The sequence below is a fragment of the Pinus tabuliformis genome, chromosome 6 (assembly GCF_031772625.1).
Source record: "Pinus tabuliformis cultivar Carrire ecotype Pingquan chromosome 6, CPIR1, whole genome shotgun sequence".
NCBI lineage: Eukaryota > Viridiplantae > Streptophyta > Pinopsida > Pinales > Pinaceae > Pinus > Pinus tabuliformis.
In genome coordinates, this window is record NC_142292.1 from 1,656,613,786 (window position 1) to 1,656,633,120 (window position 19,335).

A 19,335-nucleotide genomic window follows, 5' to 3' on the forward strand; every position below is an offset into this window, starting at 1 on the left:
TTTAGCAGCACCAACCAACAAAACCCTAATTGCTGGCCCTTTCGACAACAACCCACATAGCAAAGGTTACAATCTCCCCTAAAGTAGTATTAGGGGATGCTAATACCAGGTTTATGCATCCAGAGGTCTGTGTGATGTGTATTCTGGAGCCCTTATGGCCTAGATCTGCCTTCGCATAGATCTACCCTTTCAAGACAACTAACTATAGCATATCTATCTAACGACTTCCAGATCTTCACGAAGGTATTTATTTGTACTTATTATGCATAGATATTACGATCTACCCATTTCATGTAGTAAATAAGCATTAATTCACATAAAACGGATCACAGAGAAAAGGTACATAAATTTAAATAGAAGTAAATAACAAGGAACAGATGTATCAAAATTGTTCCCCAAACAGTCTTTATTATGAATAAGTGTTCAATTACAGACTTCTCCTCCCTTCACACTCAGCTACAGGGCCCCACGCACTCACCTTGCAGACTTACCAATGTCTCCACGCACTCAGCTATAGGAGCATTCCCCTTTCGCCTAAGTATAGTAAACAGATTTTTCTTGCCTTAGCACCTTGCCCTTACAATGATTCTTTGACAAACATTATTTCTTAGACTTTCTATGACTCAACTATTTATAGTGTCTCAAAACATCTCTATCACCTACCCACATAAGAGACTAAATCCCCTTTGGCTCTACTTAGCTTCGCACTCTGCTTTCCGCATTTCGCAGAGATTTTACCTTCGCTACAAAAAGATATTGCAAAAATGACTCAAAACTCAACAAAATTGACCCCAAGGACCCCATCGAAACAATAAACTTAGGTCCACTTACATGGGTTGAGGTGTAAAGGTATCCTATGAGTTGAGGAAAATAATTACAATGATTACCTATATAAAGTGTTTATGATATAAGTTAATGATTTTTTGTTGGAGAATGGAAGAGGAAAATAATAGAGGAGAGGTGTTGAGGTTTGTTGTAAATTAATCAAAAGGTAGTGAAAATTTCTCTTTTTAGGAGGATTGTTCAAGTTATCTCTTCAATAGGACTAAATTTTAGTTGTGGTTAGGGAGTATTGGCATTTTGGCACAGATGTGGCGCTATGGTACAGGTGTTGTCCTTGATGGCAACTCACTTTGGTGACAGATCTCAGTTCAAGTGCTCAGAATGAAGGAAATCTTGTATACGCAGGTACATCTTGCCGAAGACACGTATACACGCGGTTTATACGTTCCGAAGTCGCGTATGCGTATACACGCACTTTTATGCACATAAAAGCGCGTACATGATGGGAAACTTATTTTTGGTCCGTGGTTGTTAGTCCTTGGAATTTGAACCTTTGGTTGTGGACCATGGTATCTCGGCAGAAGAGTTGAACCCAGGTTTTTGGCCCTTGGTATTGGTTTATTATGGTTTTGGACCATGGTATTGAGGAAGGCCTAAAACTATAAAAGAGGAAGTAGATCATGTGGCAAGGTATCATCTGAATTATTGAATATCTGATATTGTGATAGATCTGGAATACGGGTGATTGGGTTATGGTGCAGATCTAGATCTGAATGAAGGTGGAACCTGAGCACAAGAAGGATAAGGACTATGGATGGATCTAAATCTCAAGGCTTGAACATTGGTATCTCTGTATGATTTTGATCTGTTATATGTGGCGCACTCATGATCTATAAATCTGGGCTAACTAATGTCTGAATGCTTAAAAGAATAAATTATCCTTTATAGATCTGTACGCAGGTTCAGTGAATTGAAGGTGTGTTATAGACATTTTTGTGCCTTACAGCATGAAGCATGAAATGTCCATAATCTAAGGGATCCAAAGTCCCTAAACATGTTGTTCCTACCCCTAGAGGAACAAGGTCAGCAAACCACAGCACTGAATAAAAGTTCTCCACCTGAAAACACTCAAAAACAAGGCAATTCTGGATCATGTCAACTGCTCCACTGAGCATCTGCGCTGAATGTCAACTGCTCCACTGTCTACCTGCGTTGAATGTCAACTACAAAGAAGGCTACCTGCGCTGGGCGAGTTTGGACATGTGGCACAGTCATTCCTCAAGGTGTCAATGCCCAGGAAGCTTCCAAAATGACACTTGGATCAGGGAATTCGACTAGTGATGAGTAAGAGGTTCTAGATCTCCAAGTGGACTCAAGAACTGAAGAATAACTAAAGTGAGAGAGGACACTAGTCAACTTCATGCCAGCCTCAAGCTGACTCATCCTTTCTCCAAAACTCCTATATATAGATCTCTCTCATGAGGTCTAGGGAGGCTGGAATCTTGTGAATGTAAAGAATTGTTGTTGGTTTGATTTTAGAACTATTGGGTGATTTGCTTTGAAGGAGGTGAAGAGGAGATTTCTTTCTGCTGGGAAGGTGATGCTGGATTGGGCCTTTTATGGTTGTATCACTTCCTGAACCTTACTTCTTCCATTAATAAAGCATTTGAGGTTCTTCTATATGCATGTGTCTCAATGGTGTGTTGTTATACTTGTGTATTTGATTTACTCTAATCCTTGAATCAATTATGAATGTATGCTTCTTGTAGTTTCCCTCTCTTGCCATTTTGCAGGATCTTGGTGTAGCTGGGCCAGTGAAAGAGCAAGGAGCTGGGAGCAAGCAGCAAGGAGAGAAGATTGGATCAATCACTAGCGGAAGACATCGGTTAGTGGATCTCTTTCTCCCCTCTTTTACATCTCATAAAGAAGTAATCTCAGATAGCTTTGTTTTGATTGTTGCTAAGGAACTATCACCCTTAGAGTGGGATAGGGTCACTCCGTATTGGATACTTTTCCCAACAACAAATTGGCGACTCCACTGGGGATCGTATCTTGTTGGTTGTTTGTGTTTTTGCTATTCATTTCCTAAACACAGGGAGTACCGAATCGAACTGCATTTGGATCTTTCAAATGCAAAGTAGAGGGCAGCTACTCTAGCTCAGTTTCTGGGCATGTTTATGATTTGAAGAGCTGATCCACAAGGACTCTGAACAGCTCTTAGTGATAGCTTTTCATCCTCCTTTTCATCCTTTAGTGTGTACTTGATTGATAGCTTTGATTTGGCCAAAAACTGTTGATTTTTGAGCAATCTGTAACCCAGAAACCAAGAGAAACGAGAGTTTCTCTCTTCATTGCAGGCACTATGAAGGCAGTCTGCATTTCATCGCAGGTCCCGAAGGGGCTACCTGCGCTGAATGTCAAACTGACAGTGTTCTACCTGCGCTGAACCAGTGTGGCCTTGTGCAGCTGGGGTTCTCTGCTTTCTGTTGCCCTGTTTTCATCCCTGTTTTTGCAGCCTGTTATCAGTCAATGTACCTATCTGAAACCACCTTTCTTTGCCACTATTTTGCCTCGGTTGTATAAAGAAACTGTATTTGTTCTTTGTGTATTTCTTACATCATTTGCAGTTTCCCATAACGAAAGCGAACTAGTCTTGCTGTGGCCTCTTAGATCTAGACCTGTGATAAGTGTCGTTTTGATCTTAAGAGTTAGTTTGTTTGCTGTTCATAGCTGATTGAGCTTTTTGCTTTCGTCATATGGTTTGAATTTATGTATTTCTAGTGTTGAAACAAGTAAATCTTAAGGTGTCTTTTTATTTTGGACAAAAGCTTGTTTGATTTCACTTGAAATTGAATTCAAAGTTATACAACAGCTTTCTTTTTGTAGTACACCAACATTAAGAAAGAGAAAAGAAATACCTGCATTGTGCATGTGCATTTTGACAGTTTGCATGTTGATTTAGGAAAAAGTGCATTAGTGTGTGCTCTATGATCTGTGTGAAAAGATGATGTCTTTCTTTTCCCTCAGTAGTTAAGATTTTCATAAGTTGAAAGATTGAAAAGCTTGCTTATCATCTTAGACTGCATTTAGGAAGTTGTACCATACATCTCGTGGTGATCCATAAAGGCAAACTGCTAAACAAGATCAACCTAAAATAAATTGAATTTACATAACAACGCTTTGAAACATAACGCAAACACATAGAGGTCTAAGCTAGAGACGTGTTCCGGCATCGTTAAACGTGATATCTTAGCGTTGAGTGGTTGGGTGATTCCTCCACGGTGAAGCGATAAGTATCAATACGGACTTGTGCTCCCACGTACCGTCGCGTATATATTGGGAGACCCCTATAGGAACAAAGCCTTTATCCATAGGAAGCCGTGTCGGCCGCCTTACTGATCGCAATGCAGTGAACACAACATTCACGAAGATTGACCACCCGTACCGTAAAACGTATTCTGTGGTTTTGCGAAAAGTTTGGCACACCCTCTGCCTAGAACTCCAGAGTAGTTTCTTTTGGCCTTTTTCAAACTCTATAACTGAAAAAGTCCATCCGAGCATTTGTCACTTCGGGCTCGTTAAAACATCGAAGGAGACTAGAGTCATCTTTAGCTTTTTCTCGACTCTTAAAAAGTGAAAAAGCAAGTTGTGTCTAAAGCGTCGTTATAAAATTTATTTTAAACGGAACATAATCACCTCCTATTCCTGCGTTGATCTGTAGGTTGAGAACATGGAACGCACCAACCAAGGAATTCCCCATGATGGAAATCCTAGTCCTTTCTCCTCTTGGGGAGAAGTTGGCGCGCCCCACATGGCCACATTGTCGCTTCCAGGACTGACAATTGGCCTGCCAATATGGCTATTCTCAACCAATGTAGTTCAGAACACCATGGTTCCTGAACAGTCGAGTCAACAGTTAGATTAGTCTAGAGCTGCCCACCAGCCTTCTACTTCCTATAACTCTTCCTCCAATCCTTTATCTTCGCAAGGTAGAGCTGGCAAAAGCCAAGCTCCCATGGAGAAGAAGGAGAAGAAGAAGAGAGAGAAGAAGAAGAAGGAGCCTAAGGCGACTGGGGGTAAGCAAAAGACATCTGAAAAAAATCCACACACAGCACAGACCGGGCCTAAATCACCATGTGTCATATGTAGAGGAGACCACATCCATAGAGATTGTCCCTCTATTCCCCGGATACTAAGGGACTGGTCCCCTCGTTTGCACAGTTCGGGAGCATCAACCTCTGATAGCCATGTTGAATGCTTACCGTCAACCAGTGCAAGTGAAGGTTCAAGACAAAGAGGGGGAACAAGATCCCCCTACAGACTGTGTGAAGGTGATCACGCTATCCACCGTTGTCCCTTCTTAGACGAAGCGAAGAGAGTTTTGGAAGATCGTCCGGTTTCACCGTTGAGACTTCCTCCTGGATACAAAAAACTCGTGCCAAGTCCTTCGTTGGTTGAGAATACAGCTGACCCGCTCAAGTGGTCAGCTGAAGCGTCAGTCATTGAAAATGAACCTACTGAATCCAAATCGGACGAAAGTCCAAAGGTCGAAACGGCAGTTGACCCGGTTCTCCCTTCAAAAGTTTCATCTTCAAATGACACCGTCACTGAAGATTCATCTTCAAATGACACCCTCACTGAAGAGAATAAGGATGACACCATCCAGATTCTTTTCATCAACACAGACTCTGACGAGCATCAGGGAAATGAGTCCATTCCTTTATCGCAGGAAGGAACATCGTCAAGGTCATATCCGGCCGTGTATTCGGTCCCACCACCAAGCAACCTGGTTGTATCCTTTGATTGGAACCAACTAGGCAGACCCCGGTTGCCAGCCAGTTCATTCAGAATCATAGTCCAAATATACAGAATGGTAATGGCTGGCACTATCATTGATGAAGGGGCATCTGTGAGTATCCTTTCCTCTGTTGCTTGGAAAGCACTGGGTTCCCCGGCGCTTTTGCCTGAGATAAGAAATCTCTCGGGTTTCGATAAAGGAACCAGTCGACCATTAGGGATCCTCCCCAATGTGCCTGTAACATTGAAAGGGAAGGCCGTTCAAATGAACGTGATGGTCGTTCAAGGACCCTTGGATTATAACCTACTCCTTGGACGAGACTATATATATTGCATGGGAGCAATAGTCTCCTCACTCTTTAGAGTAATGTGTTTTCCACACGAAGGAAGAATGGTCAAGCTCGTAGACCAACTTTCATTTCCGGGATCACGCATCGCAAATAGTCACATACCAACCCTGAATGGTCTATTCAATCAAGAAATGTCTCCACCCCCAGTCCTCCTTCCCGATGAGTGCGAGTGATTCAGAAAGATGGGACTGGAACCCAGGGAGCATGCATCCTGGTCTGCGTTGGGCAGAGAAAACTTTGGGTATAAGGTAGAATTTCCACGAGAGAATATGACTAGTCCGTACCCCGTCCGTGGATGGAAGATGGGTTGTTCTAGAATAGGATTCTTTTGTCAAAGTTACGTGTTTGACACCAGTCATTCACCCTTGTCTATTTCGGTAGGCATTGCCGAGGAAGTGTTTTGTTTGAAAGATTAACGAGACAATCTTTGGGTAACTAGAAAGAGGTAAGCCTCCCTCAATAACACAAATGTTTTGTCTTTGAGTAGTGTTCTTCTCTTGTCGCAAGTAGCTGCTCTCTTGTCGCAAGTAGCTGTTCTCTTGCGATCTTGCGAAAAATCTGTTAAAAGTTGGGCTAATGAGAAGACAAGTATCGTATAGACCCGTTAAAAATAACGAGAAGACAAGTATCGTTAACATTAGACTAGCAAGGCGACAAGTAGCTGTGAACACCCAAAGAAAAGCAGAGGTGGAAAGGAGGAGGGGCAGCCTTGAAATTGTATTTTATACCTGGGGGCATGCAACCCTTTTGGAGTGCAAGCAAAGAGCGGTTATTTATCTGTTTTTTGGATTAGCCGTTTCCGAACTTGCATAAAGAAAGGATATGGAGTAAAGCTTAGTGAGATGAAACTCCTTAAAAAATAGAGATCTCACAGGGGACATTTCTTATCTTATGACTGGTATTCGAGCAGTTTTAGCATAAAGTTCATGCTCGTTAAAAAATAAACGCAAGATCCGAGCAGTTTTAACGCGGTCTTCATGCTCGTTAAAAAATAAATAAAAGCAGTGAGCAATGTTTCCTCCAGAGTTTAAGCTCATTTTTAAATAAAAAATGAACCTATCCCGGTAAATAACCGCTGTGATCGTAAATTTATCAGCCATAAAAGCCTTGGTCGTGTTTGCACTTGCCACCTCCACTTTCATTTGGCCGATCATTCACCTCCATATGATTGTTTACCCATTTTTGAGGAACAGCTGCGAAGAGTGATTTCACCTAGCCATCCTTGTGACACTGCCGTGATTGGAAAATTCCAACCTGTACCTGGAATCAGTTGCTATCCCTGTTTATCACTCGTTCCTCAAAAGACGAGTCTTCTTTAAGCTCTTTTCAACTGACTCGTAAAATATGAAAAGATTGCCGAGTTTTGGCCTTCCAGCTCGTTAAAGGACCGGAAGAGCTATCCCTCCTCTAGATTTTAATCTTTTTGGACCTGAGGGATTATTGCACAAAAAGGTCGAGCACTTGTTTTATTCAGCTCGTTAAAGTTATCGAAAACTCATCCCTTCTGTATCGTTTTACACTTTTTCGGACTTAAGGGATTAGATGATGAAAAAGGAATTTTGGAGTTAACTTTATGTACCTTTTCAGACTCTCTAAAAATGAAAAGGACCGAGTTTTCCTTGTCGTTAGACTCGTTAAAATGATTAAATAGCGACAAAATTGTCTTTAGACGAGAACGAGTTTCCCTATCGCTAGGCTCGTTAAAACATAGAGATGGGCTTGCCCGAAGGGCAGGTTATAGAACAAGCATATGTTATCCTCCTCAAGCTTGAAAAAAATAAAGAGGTACTGGTCAGAAATGACTGGGGAAAAATTGGGAGAACCTCAAAGCTTTAATGGTAGCAAGTCGCTCTTGAACATGACACTTTTCCTCCGTACCACATCGGGTTGGGTTGTTTCATTCACCGGTCTCATCACCATGGTCTCGCCAAACCATCCACATTTGGGGTAATGCTACCGATCCATCGCATCAGTGTCGTTATATGTTCAAGAGATGTTGTTCAAAAAGAGTCAACCGTGTCCCATCCACTACCATACATCATCTTTCATCCTTTCATGACCGCCACCCTGAATCATATGTCACAGATTGTTTTCACCTCCATTAAAATCATTAGCTCCGTTCCGTGTCACTGATGTGGGATTCATTAAGGCCCTCCTTTGATGGATCGCTTCTTGTCGACTTCAACTCATTATCCAAGAAGTTGATCTAGGAACAACCCCCTCAGTACTTTGAAGCTTGCATGCCTCAATGGCAAGTTTCTCACTTCCAGCGACAGGTATACATCAATGACCTTCGACCGAAAGATTCTGCGTGGTGTTCGACGCCAAGTCATTTATTCACACCACGTGGATTGTACTGCCGTACCTTGAGGGTCATCATCATTATCGGTGATTCCTCTCGTGCTTGTTAACAGTTTACATCATTGACTGGTAATCAAGCGATGTCTTTCCATGTTCGACTCCAAGAAACTCTCACATGGATCGACTTGTACTTAGAGTGAAGATCGGACGAGTTTTGAAGACCCCGGATCTAGTTTCATCCATCCGGGCTGCGATATATATTCAGGAAATAAAGACATTGACATGTGCAGAAGATGATCATCCTACTCAAAGGATGATAATTTCAGCAGAGAATTATCAGTCTACCATCAGACGATTGTCTGTTCTATGTACAGAAAAATGTATTTATAAAGCTGAGCATGGGAATGCCCGCCTCAGCTAGATCATGAAAGCAGTATGAAAAAATAATGTATTGTATTGTATCTTATTACAGGTCACCTTTCAGCGATTGAATGAACTTCGGATCCTCCTGATAAAGCATTTCACCCGATAAACGACCTCATACTTTAGGGGGCAACTGTTATAGACATTTTTGTGCCTTACAGCATGAAGCATGAAATGTCCATAATCTAAGGGATCCAAAGTCCCTAAACATGTTGTTCCTACCCCTAGAAGGCTTTTATTGAATGTCAACTGCAAAGAAGGCTACCTGTGCTGGGCGAGTTTGGACATGTGGCACAGTCATCCTCAAGGTGTCAATGCCCAGGAAGCTTCCAAAATGACACTTGGATCAGGGAATTCGACTAGTGATGAGTAAGAGGTTCTATATCTCCAAGTGGAAGCAAGAACCTCCAAGTGGACTCAAGAACTGAAGAATAACTAAAGTGAGAGAGGACACTAGTCAACTTCATGCCAGCCTCAAGCTGACTCATCCTTTCTCCAAAACTCCTATATATAGATCTCTCTCATGAGGTCTAGGGAGGTTGGAATCTTGTGAATGTAAAGAATTGCTGTTGGTTTGAGTTTAGAACTATTGGGTGATTTGCTTTGAAGGAGGTGAAGAGGAGATTTCTTTCTGCTGGGAAGGTGATGCTGGATTGGGCCTTTTATGGTTGTATCACTTCCTGAACCTTACTTCTTCCATTAATAAAGCATTTGAGGTTCTTCTATATGCATGTGTCTCAATGGTGTGTTGTTATACTTGTGTATTTGATTTACTCTAATCCTTTAATCAATTATGAATGTATGCTTCTTGTAGTTTCCCTCTCTTGCCATTTTGCAGGATCTTGGTGTAGCTGGGCCAGTGAAAGAGCAAGGAGTTGGGAGCAAGCAGCAAGGAGAGAAGATTGGATCAATCATTAGCGGAAGACATCGGTTAGTGGATCTCTTTCTCCCCTCTTTTACATCTCATAAAGAAGTAATCTCAGATAGCTTTGCTTTGATTGTTGCTAAGGAACTATCATCCTTAGAGTGGGATAGGGTCACTCCGTATTGGATACTTTTCCCAACAACAAGGTGCGTATATACGCGTTTTCTGTGAATGAAAGACGCGTATACGCAGGTTGGTTGTGATACAGAAGCGTATACTCGCAGGTTGATGAACAGAGAAGTAGCGTATATGTCTTGATTTATTTTCTAGCTGCTTCTGTTTTATTGCTGCAGTGTTCTGGGTTCAGAATTGGTGTTTGATTACAGTTACTGTGTTCTGGGTTCAGTGGTCAGAGAAGTGCTTAGTTGTTTCAGCCCTCAATTGGTGAAAAGGAGTTTGCATTATGCAGAAATTCTTGATGTTTGATTAATGTTATTTGTGGATCCAGTCTGAAAATTAATGAAACGAGGTCCGTGAAAGCAAAGAGAAGGTTGCAGCCTTCTGCAGGTAGGAGCCTGCGTACTAGTATCTCAAGCTAGTACAAGAACTAAGGGGGTTGGAGCTCCCTTCCAGGGAAGCTGGAAAACGAGAGAGAGTTGTAGCTCTCTGCAGGTTGCAGCCTGTGTACTGGTAAAGTCTGCTCCAGTACAAGACATTGTAAAGAGAAGTTTCTAATTAAAAAGAAGATAGAGACGAATTGCAGCAGGGGGTTTTCACCCACATTGGGTTTCCTCCTTATATCTTGTGTTCTTGTGTGTGACTGTCTTTTGCTCTGTTTCACTGTTTCTGGTACTGTTTATGTGCATCTGAATCACAGATTAATAACTGACATCTGCAAGATAATTCAAATTATAAGTCTGATTTATATACGCGGTTTTCTTTATCTGTAGTTGCGTATATACGCGGGTTGTATTAACTGAAGTAGCGTATATCATCTGGAATTTAAAAAGGAAATATTTGGCTAGATAATACTGATTCACCCCCCCTCTCAGTATTATTTCCAACAATTGGTATCAGAGCAGGTCCTTCAGAGAAGCTTGATCGCTTGAAGCAAGATCATTCATCATGAGCAACTACGAGAGGGAAGCATCAATCAGGCCTCCAATTTTTGATGGGACAAACTTCAATTATTGGAAGGTAAGAGTTACTGCCTATCTTCAATCTCTTGGTACAGAAGTATGGGATATCATAGATACAGGCTACACTTTTCCTTCAGCTACTCCTACAGATGCGGGCGAGAAGAAGAAATATGAAACAAATGCTAAAGCAGTCAATACTCTACTAGGATGCTTATCTCAAACAGAATTTGTGAAGGTTATGCAATATAAATATGCAAAAGAAATATGGGACAAGATTGTCTTGAGCTACGAAGGAGATGAATAAGTAAAGCATGCTAAACTTCAAACCCTCAGAATTCAATATGAGAATCTCAAAATGTATAATGATGAAAGTGTGGCTAACTATTTCCTTCGGGTAGATGAGATTGTTAATTGCATGAAAAACTTGGGTGAAGAAATAAAAGAGGCTATTGTGGTTGAAAAGGTTCTAAGATCTTTGTCCCCCAAGTTTGAATCTAAAGTGTCTGCTATAGAAGAAAAGGAAAATCTACGAACACTTACTATGTCTCAGCTACACGAAATTCTAACTGCTTATGAAATGAAGAAAGGAGGTCCATCTGACAGGAGAGAAGTTGCCTTCAAGGCTTCAGGCAAAGGAGAGTACTATGAATCAGGACATGGGTTAGAAGAAGAAGAAGAATCAAATTTTGTCAAAAATCTTCAACGGGGTGCTGGACGGTTCAGAGGTAAGTTGCCCTTCAAATGCTTTGCTTGTGGAAGAGTAGGTCACTATGCTGCCAAATGTCCTCATAAGGATAAGATCGACAAGGGAAAGGAACCTATTAGATGGAACAAGAAACAAAATGCAAATAAGAAGAGATACTACACTCATGAAGATAGTGATGGTCTATCAAATAGTGATGAAGATGAACGAGGTAATGACTATAAACTGTTAATGGCATTTGAAGATGATTATTATATGGATGCTATAGATGTGGATAGCCTTTATGAAGAAATTACTAGACTCAAGAGATGTATAGAAGAAAAGAATATGATCATTGATACTCTACAATTTCAAATTGATGAAAAGGAAAAACATCTTGAAAAATTATAAGGTGAAATTGTTGGCCTTAGAAAAGAGATTGAGAAAACAAAGGCTATTAATCTTAAATTTGTCAAAGGATCTGAAACTCTGGATGAGATCATCAATGTACAACGTTCTCCACTAAACAAGACAGGTTTTGTGTATAATGGAGAAACTTCTCAAGCATCCACCTCAAAGAGTTATCTTGATGCAGAAAGAAGGAATGAGCAAAAGCACAATGGAGATCACCAGGTAAAGCAGGGACGAATTACATCAAGAACAAACAAAGACTATCAGGTAAACCAGGGGCAATCCTTCTTAAGGGTGAACAAAAGCTACAACCAGCCACAGGTAAAATCTTCAAGAATGGATGACAATAGAAATTACAATCATTTGGCTGGTAGATTCGATAACCGCAGAAGTTTCTTCAATGGACAATGCTTCTCTTGCCATAACTTTGGTCACAAAGCAGCTCAATGTGTCGTATATAAAACAATCATGACTAGAGAAGCTCAAAAGCAAAGAAGTATGACTGGGATTACAAAAAGGACCTATTTTTCGGCTCTTGAAAATGAAGTTGAATGTTCTATTTGCAATAACTTTGGTCATGAAGATTCTGAATGCAGAAGCAGGTTTCAGTAGACAAAGGAACAAGCCTCAAGCACCAAAACATGGAGAATAAAGGAACCACAAACAGAAAGATGTGGGATAGCATTTTATGCAGAGGGACAGGAAAATCTATGGTACATTGACAGTGGATGTTCGAAGCATATGACAGGTGATAAAGAAAAACTTGAGTCATATTCTGCTCTAGAAAAGGGAAAGAAAGTTTCTTTTGGAAATGATACTCCTGCAACTATAAAAGGAAAAGGCATTACTCAGTTAAAAGAAAAGGTGAAGGCTGAAAATGTTTTGTATGTTGATGGATTGAAACATAATCTTCTAAGTGTCAGCCAGATGTGTGATCAAGGAACCGAGGTGATATTTAGAACAAATGGATGTCTTGTTCGTGATCTTGATACAGGTAAAACGGTGATCAAAGGTAAAAGAACTCCAAATAATCTATACATATTTGAAGAAGGACAACAACAATGCTATCTAAGAAAGGATGATGAACACTGGTTATGGCATCGAAGGTTGGGGCATCTAAGCTTTTCACAAATAATGAAAGCATGCAGATATCAGGCAGTTCGCGATCTTCCAGATATCAAAATTCCAGACAACACCATATGCAAATCATGTCAGTTTGGAAAGCAAACCAGAACTAACTTTCCAAAAAAGGAAGGATCAGCTAGCATTCCCCTTGAGCTAGTTCATACAGATACATGTGGTCCATTCAGGAAAAGGACACCTCGAGGAGAAGAATACTTGATATTATTCATTGATGATTTCTCCAGGTTTGTCTGGTTAGGACTTATGAAGCACAAAGATGAAGCATTCGAAAAATTCAAATCCTTCAAAGCCTTGGTTGAAAATGAATCAAGATACAGAATTAAGTGCCTCAGATCCGACAGAGGTGGGGAGTTTACCTCAAATGAATTTTTCGATTTCTGTGAAGAACATGGGATAAGAAGAGAATTCTCTACAGCTAGAACTCCTCAGCAGAATGGAGTTGTGGAAAGAATGAACAGAACTGTCCAACAAATGGCTCGTGCTATGCTTGATGAGTCGGGAACTCCCGCAACTTTCTGGGGTGAAGCTGCACATGCTGCGGTTTTTATTCTCAAAAAAACAAATGTCCGGGTGAACAGCACTCAAACCCCTCATGAGCTCTGGTGTGGTGAGACTCCTTTGGTAAAGCACTTCAAAATCTTTGGGAGCAAATGTTATATTAAGAATACTGATGAGCAACTTGGCAAACTTGAACCTTGAGCAGATGAATGCATTCTTCTTGGTTATTCTCCACATAGCAAAGCATACAAATGCTACAATAAAAGACTTGGCAGAATTGTTGACAGCATTGATGTAGTGGTTGATGAGAAGGGATACATTCCTAGGCAAGTACATCATGAAGACATCGAAGAAGATGAAGGCTACCCTCAAAGACAGAATGATGAAGAAGAAGAACCTCAAGAAGAACCAAAGGAGCAGACAAGAATAGAAGAGAAAACTCCATCCAGATATGTTCAGAAGAATCATCTAGAATCTCAGATTGTGGGGCAGAAAGAAGCAGGTGTACAAACAAGAAGAACAGTTGCAGAAGCTTCAAGCTATTTGGCATTACTCTCCTCCACTGAACCACAAAATGTGAAAGAGTCATGCAAAGATGAATGTTGGGTGAAAGCAATGGATGAATAACTTGAGCAGATCGAAAAGAACAACACTTGGGAGCTGGTTTCTAGACCAAAGGATAAGAATGTTATTGGAACAAAATGGGTCTTCAAAAATAAATTGAATGAAAATGGAGAAGTAATTAGAAACAAGGCCGGACTTGTTTGTAAAGGGTATGCGCAACAAGAAGGAATAGACTTTGAAGAAACATTTGCTCATGTTGCAAGACTTGAGGCCATCCGAATGTTCCTTGCTCTCTCAAGCTTTCAGAACTTCAAAGTATTTCAAATGGACATGAAATCATCCTTTCTGAATGGAGACTTGGAATAAGAAGTATACATTGAGCAGCCAGATGGCTTTATCCTTGGAAATGATCCAAATCTTGTATGCAAACTTAAAAAGGCTCTCTATGGGCTTAAACAAGGTCCAAGGGCTTGGTACTATCGGTTGGACAAATACCTTCATCAACAAGTATTTTCAAAAGGATCAGCATATAGCAATCTATATATAAAAATTGAAAATAACAAATTGCTAATACTTGGTGTGTATGTAGATGATATTATCTTTGGGAGCAATGAAGAAGCTATGAGTCAACGCTTTGCCTTGGTGATGCAGAAAGAATTCGAAATGTCATTACTTGGAGAATTGACATATTTTCTTGGATTGCAAATCCAACAAAATGAAGGCGGTATTTTCTTGTCTCAAACCAAGTACCTCAAGCAGATCTTGAAGAAGTATGGCATGGAAGATTCGAAACCAGTATGTACCCCCATGGTTACGGGATGCAGCCTTAGTGCAAATGATGAATCAGCAGCAGTGCATCAACCAACCTATAGATCCATGATTGGGAGCTTGCTTTATTTGACAGGTACACGACCAGATATTATGCATGCAGTGGGAATAGTTGAAAGGTTTCAAGCCAACCCAAAGGAAAATCATCTTCAGGCAGTCAAAAGAATCTTCAAATACCTTCAAGGAACTCAAAACTATGGCCTATGGTATCCTAGAGATATAGATCTTACTCTTCATGCTTACACAGATGCAGATTGGGCCGGAAGCGTGGATGACAGGAAGAGCACAAGTGGCGGTGCATTCTTTATGGGTTCCAGATTAGTATCTTGGTTCAGCAAGAAACAGAGTTCGATTGCTTTATCTACAGCTGAAGCGGAATATGTGGCTGCTGCATCCTGTTGCACACAACTCCTTTGGATGATGCAAACCTTGCAGGACTTTCAAATCACTTGTAATCCACCTGTCTCTATCTTATGTGATAATACAAGTGCAATAAGCATTTCAAAGAACCCAGTCATGCATTCAAAAACCAAGCACATACCGATCAAGTATCACTTTCTCCGGGAACAAGTGTTGGAACAAAAGGTCAAATTGGAGTATGTTCCTTCTAAGGAACAAGTTGCTGATATACTCACCAAACCACTGCCCAGGGAACTTTTGAATATCTCAGATAGAAGATGGGAGTCGTTGATGCTTCATCCTGCTGTTGAAGTTTGTCTGTTCCAAGAAAAGTTGATGTACGCGAGTTGGATGAGGGGTATCCGCGTACATACGCCGATTTCTTCAGGTGCAGTTGCGTATATGGAGTTCTGAAGAAAATCAGCAAGGGTAGACTCTGGTTGGAGAGAGTCTGAGATGGGTCTGTCAGAGACCATCAGACACAGATTCAGGGGGAGCAGATAATTTTCTAATAATGCATTTTTGGCATTACCTTAGAAGCTCTTGGGTCTAGTACTCAAGTTGTTTTTGGCTCAGGTGGATTAGCTGCAGAAAGAATGTCAGAAGGTGAACATGATTGCTGATATGTACAGTGATTGTCAGATGCTGCTGATTGTAGTTATTGGTCATAAGTCTCTATGTCATGTATATTTGCTTATCAAGGTCATGTAACGGCCTATTTTGGTTTCCCCACTATGCTTGGGATGACTGTTGTGATCTGTTGTCATATGTAAATTTATGATGTATCCCCACTTGGTTGGGTGATGGTTGTATGTATCGAGTCTTTTTGGATAGGAAGGTCTTTTATGATGTATAAGCCATGGTTCTTCTTGAAGAACATCTTTTTGAAGATCTTGCCTACAGTCAGGGGGAGCATGTTCAGCACAGCAGAGCAGAGATATCAGCATGTACTCAGGGGGAGCACAGCCCTTTGCCCCTGATGACAAAGGGGGAGAATGACTTTGAGGATCTTGGGGTTGCTATCAAGTCCAAAGGGGGAGATTGTTGGCATTTTGGCACAGATGTGGCGCTACGGTACAGGTGTTGTCCTTGATGGCAACTCACTTTGGTGACAGATCTCAGTTCAAGTGCTCAGAATGAAGGAAATCTTGTATATGCAAGTACATCTTGCCGAAGACACATATACACGCGGTTTATACGTTCCGAAGTCGTGTATGCGTATACACACACTTTTATGCACATAAAAGCGCGTACATGATGGGAAACTTATTTTTGGTCTGTGGTTGTTAGTCCTTGGAATTTGAACCTTTGGTTGTGGACCATGGTATCTCGGCAGAAGAGTTGAACCTAGGGTTTTGGCCCTTGGTATTGGTTTATTATGGTTTTGGACCGTGGTATTGAGGAAGGCCTAAAACTATAAAAGAGGAAGTAGATCATGTGGCAAGGTATCATCTGAATTATTGAATATCTGATATTGTGATAGATCTGGAATACGAGTGATTGGGTTATGGTGCAGATCTAGATCTGAATGAAGGTGGAACCTAAGCGCAAGAAGGATAAGGACTATGGATGGATCTAAATCTCAAGGTTTGAACATTGGTATCTCTGTATGATTTTGATCTGTTATATGTGGCGCACTCTTGATCTATAAATCTGGGCTAACTAATGTCTGAATGTTTAAAAGAATAAATTATCCTTTATAGATCTGTACGCAGGTTCAATGAATTGAAGGTGCGTATATACGCGTTTTCCGTGAATGAAAGACGCGTATACGCAGGTTGGTTGTGATACAGAAGCGTATACTCGCAGGTTGATGAACAGAGAAGTAGCGTATATGTCTTGATTTATTTTCTAGCTGCTTCTGTTTTATTGTTGCAGTGTTTTGGGTTCAGAATTGGTGTTTTATTATAGTTATTGTGTTCTGGGTTCAGTGGTCAGAGAAGTGCTTAGTTGTTTCAGCGCTCAATTGGTGAAAAGGAGTTTGGGTTATGCAGAAATTCTTGATGTTTGATTAATGTTATTTGTGGATCCAGTCTGAAAATTAATGAAACAAGGTCCTTGAAAGCAAAGAGAAGGTTGCAGCCTTCTGCAGGTAGGAGCCTACGTACTAGTATCTCAAGCTAGTACAAGAACTAAGGGGGTTGGAGCTCCCTTCCAGGGAAGCTGGAAAAACGAGAGAGAGTTGTAGCTCTCTGCAGGTTGCAGCTTGCGTACTGGTAAAGTCTGCTCCAGTACAAGACATTGTAAAGAGAAGTTTCTAATTAAAAAGAAGATAGAGACGAATTGCAGCAGGGGGTTTTCACCCACATTGGGTTTCCTCCTTATATCTTGTGTTCTTGTGTGTGACTGTCTTCTGCTCTGTTTCACTGTTTCTGGTACTGTTTATGTGCATCTGAATCACAGATTAATAACTAACATCTGAAAGATAATTCAAATTATAAGTCTGATTTATATACGCGGTTTTCTTTATCTGTAGTTGCGTATATACGCGGGTTGTATTAACTGAAGTAGCGTATATCATCTGGAATTTAAAAAGGAAATATTTGGCTAGATAATATTGATTCACCCCCCCCCCCCCCTCTCAGTATTATTTCCAACAGCCTCAAAAGCATTGATTGGGTACTCTACAAATCCAAGACCTAACATATCTAATCTAGTCCATTAGATAGATTCATCTTGGGCAAAGGTTGCAAAGGCTAAGGTGCAAATCTCTCCCCTTTAATGTGGGTTTTAAACCTTCCATTTGAGAATGCTAAAAACAAGGTCACAATCTTGAAAGGAGGTCCTTGATTTTACCAAAACCCAATGCTAATGCTTAATCCATGGTGTGATTCTTTCTATTTGGGTTTGGCCTTGAACGATAAGATCTATCTTTGGGTCAATTTATCAATTTGTCATTTCATTTATGTGTTGAGAAGATATTAAGGGCTATAGAGGATAAAATGGTTATTTTCGATACCCCTCCCTTGAAACCCTATAAGAATATGGTGTGCCCCATTTTGTTGGTGTAATATTAAACCATGAGCTCTCTTGTGAGGATGTCGTTGAAGGGAGGGTATGCAAAGGAAGTGGAAAAAATCAAAACTTCATGTTGAGCTAAAGGCGGAGTATGTATTATAGGTGTCTCTAAAGTCTTAATGAAGGTGAAGTAGAATTGAGCTTACCCTCTATTGCAACACCTTCTATTCCACCATTCGAGGTACTATAGGGAATCAAATTTAATATCCATAGGTGAAAGTTCACAAAGATCTTAAAAATTAGAAGGTAGTTGTGATTTAGCGTAGGATTGATTCTTAAGTAGTTGATGTTTTAGGTGATATTTCCTAGCCTTTGTTGCCATGTAAACCTAGTGGATAGTTCATAGCATTTTGGTCATGCTTGTGACATCTACAACATTTGAATGGGATGCCCTTGTAGTCTAAAGTCTTAAGAGAAGTGATGCATTGATGTTGGAGTTTCATTTCACTGCATAACTCGTCTCTGATATCCAAATTTACCAATATCCTCGCCACCTTCATCTCCACATAGTATTTGAAAGTGAGGTCGACCTCCAAGCATTCCCCTAGCTTGTTTCATATTGCCTTGAGAGTTTTCTTTCACTATAATTGTAATTTTAGTCCCAGAAGTTGAACCTAGATAGGGGCCTTATCTAGTCTCTCACAAGTGGGACCAAAAAGAAGGGTTCAATGGTTAAGCATGAAAGGGGTGGAGTCGATACTCCAAACCTTATTTAGACCTAATGAACCTCTTTAGACTTGTTGAAAAATAAAATGAGCCAACCTCTTACCAGTATCATGTCAGGGAGTGTTAGAGAGTGCCACAAAAACACAAGGGAGAACTAGTTCAAAATGCATGGAAATGAATGAATAAGAGTGTGTGATAGGGAGTGATAATGAGTCTCAGGTGTGTTAAGGAGGGAGTGACAAGGTTATATGTTAGGCTGTACTAAGGCATGTTATAGTGCTAGGGAATGTCAGGGAGTACTAAGGTGTGCTAGAGAGAGCCAAATCATGCCAAGAAATGTGGGGGATGCTAACATGTGCCACATACTGCCAAGGGATTGTTAGCTGTGTCAGGTGCTATGACATGTCAAGATGTAAGCTATGTTTCTTAGTTGTTTTATGGCCATAGTTGGATGTGAACCTTGACTTG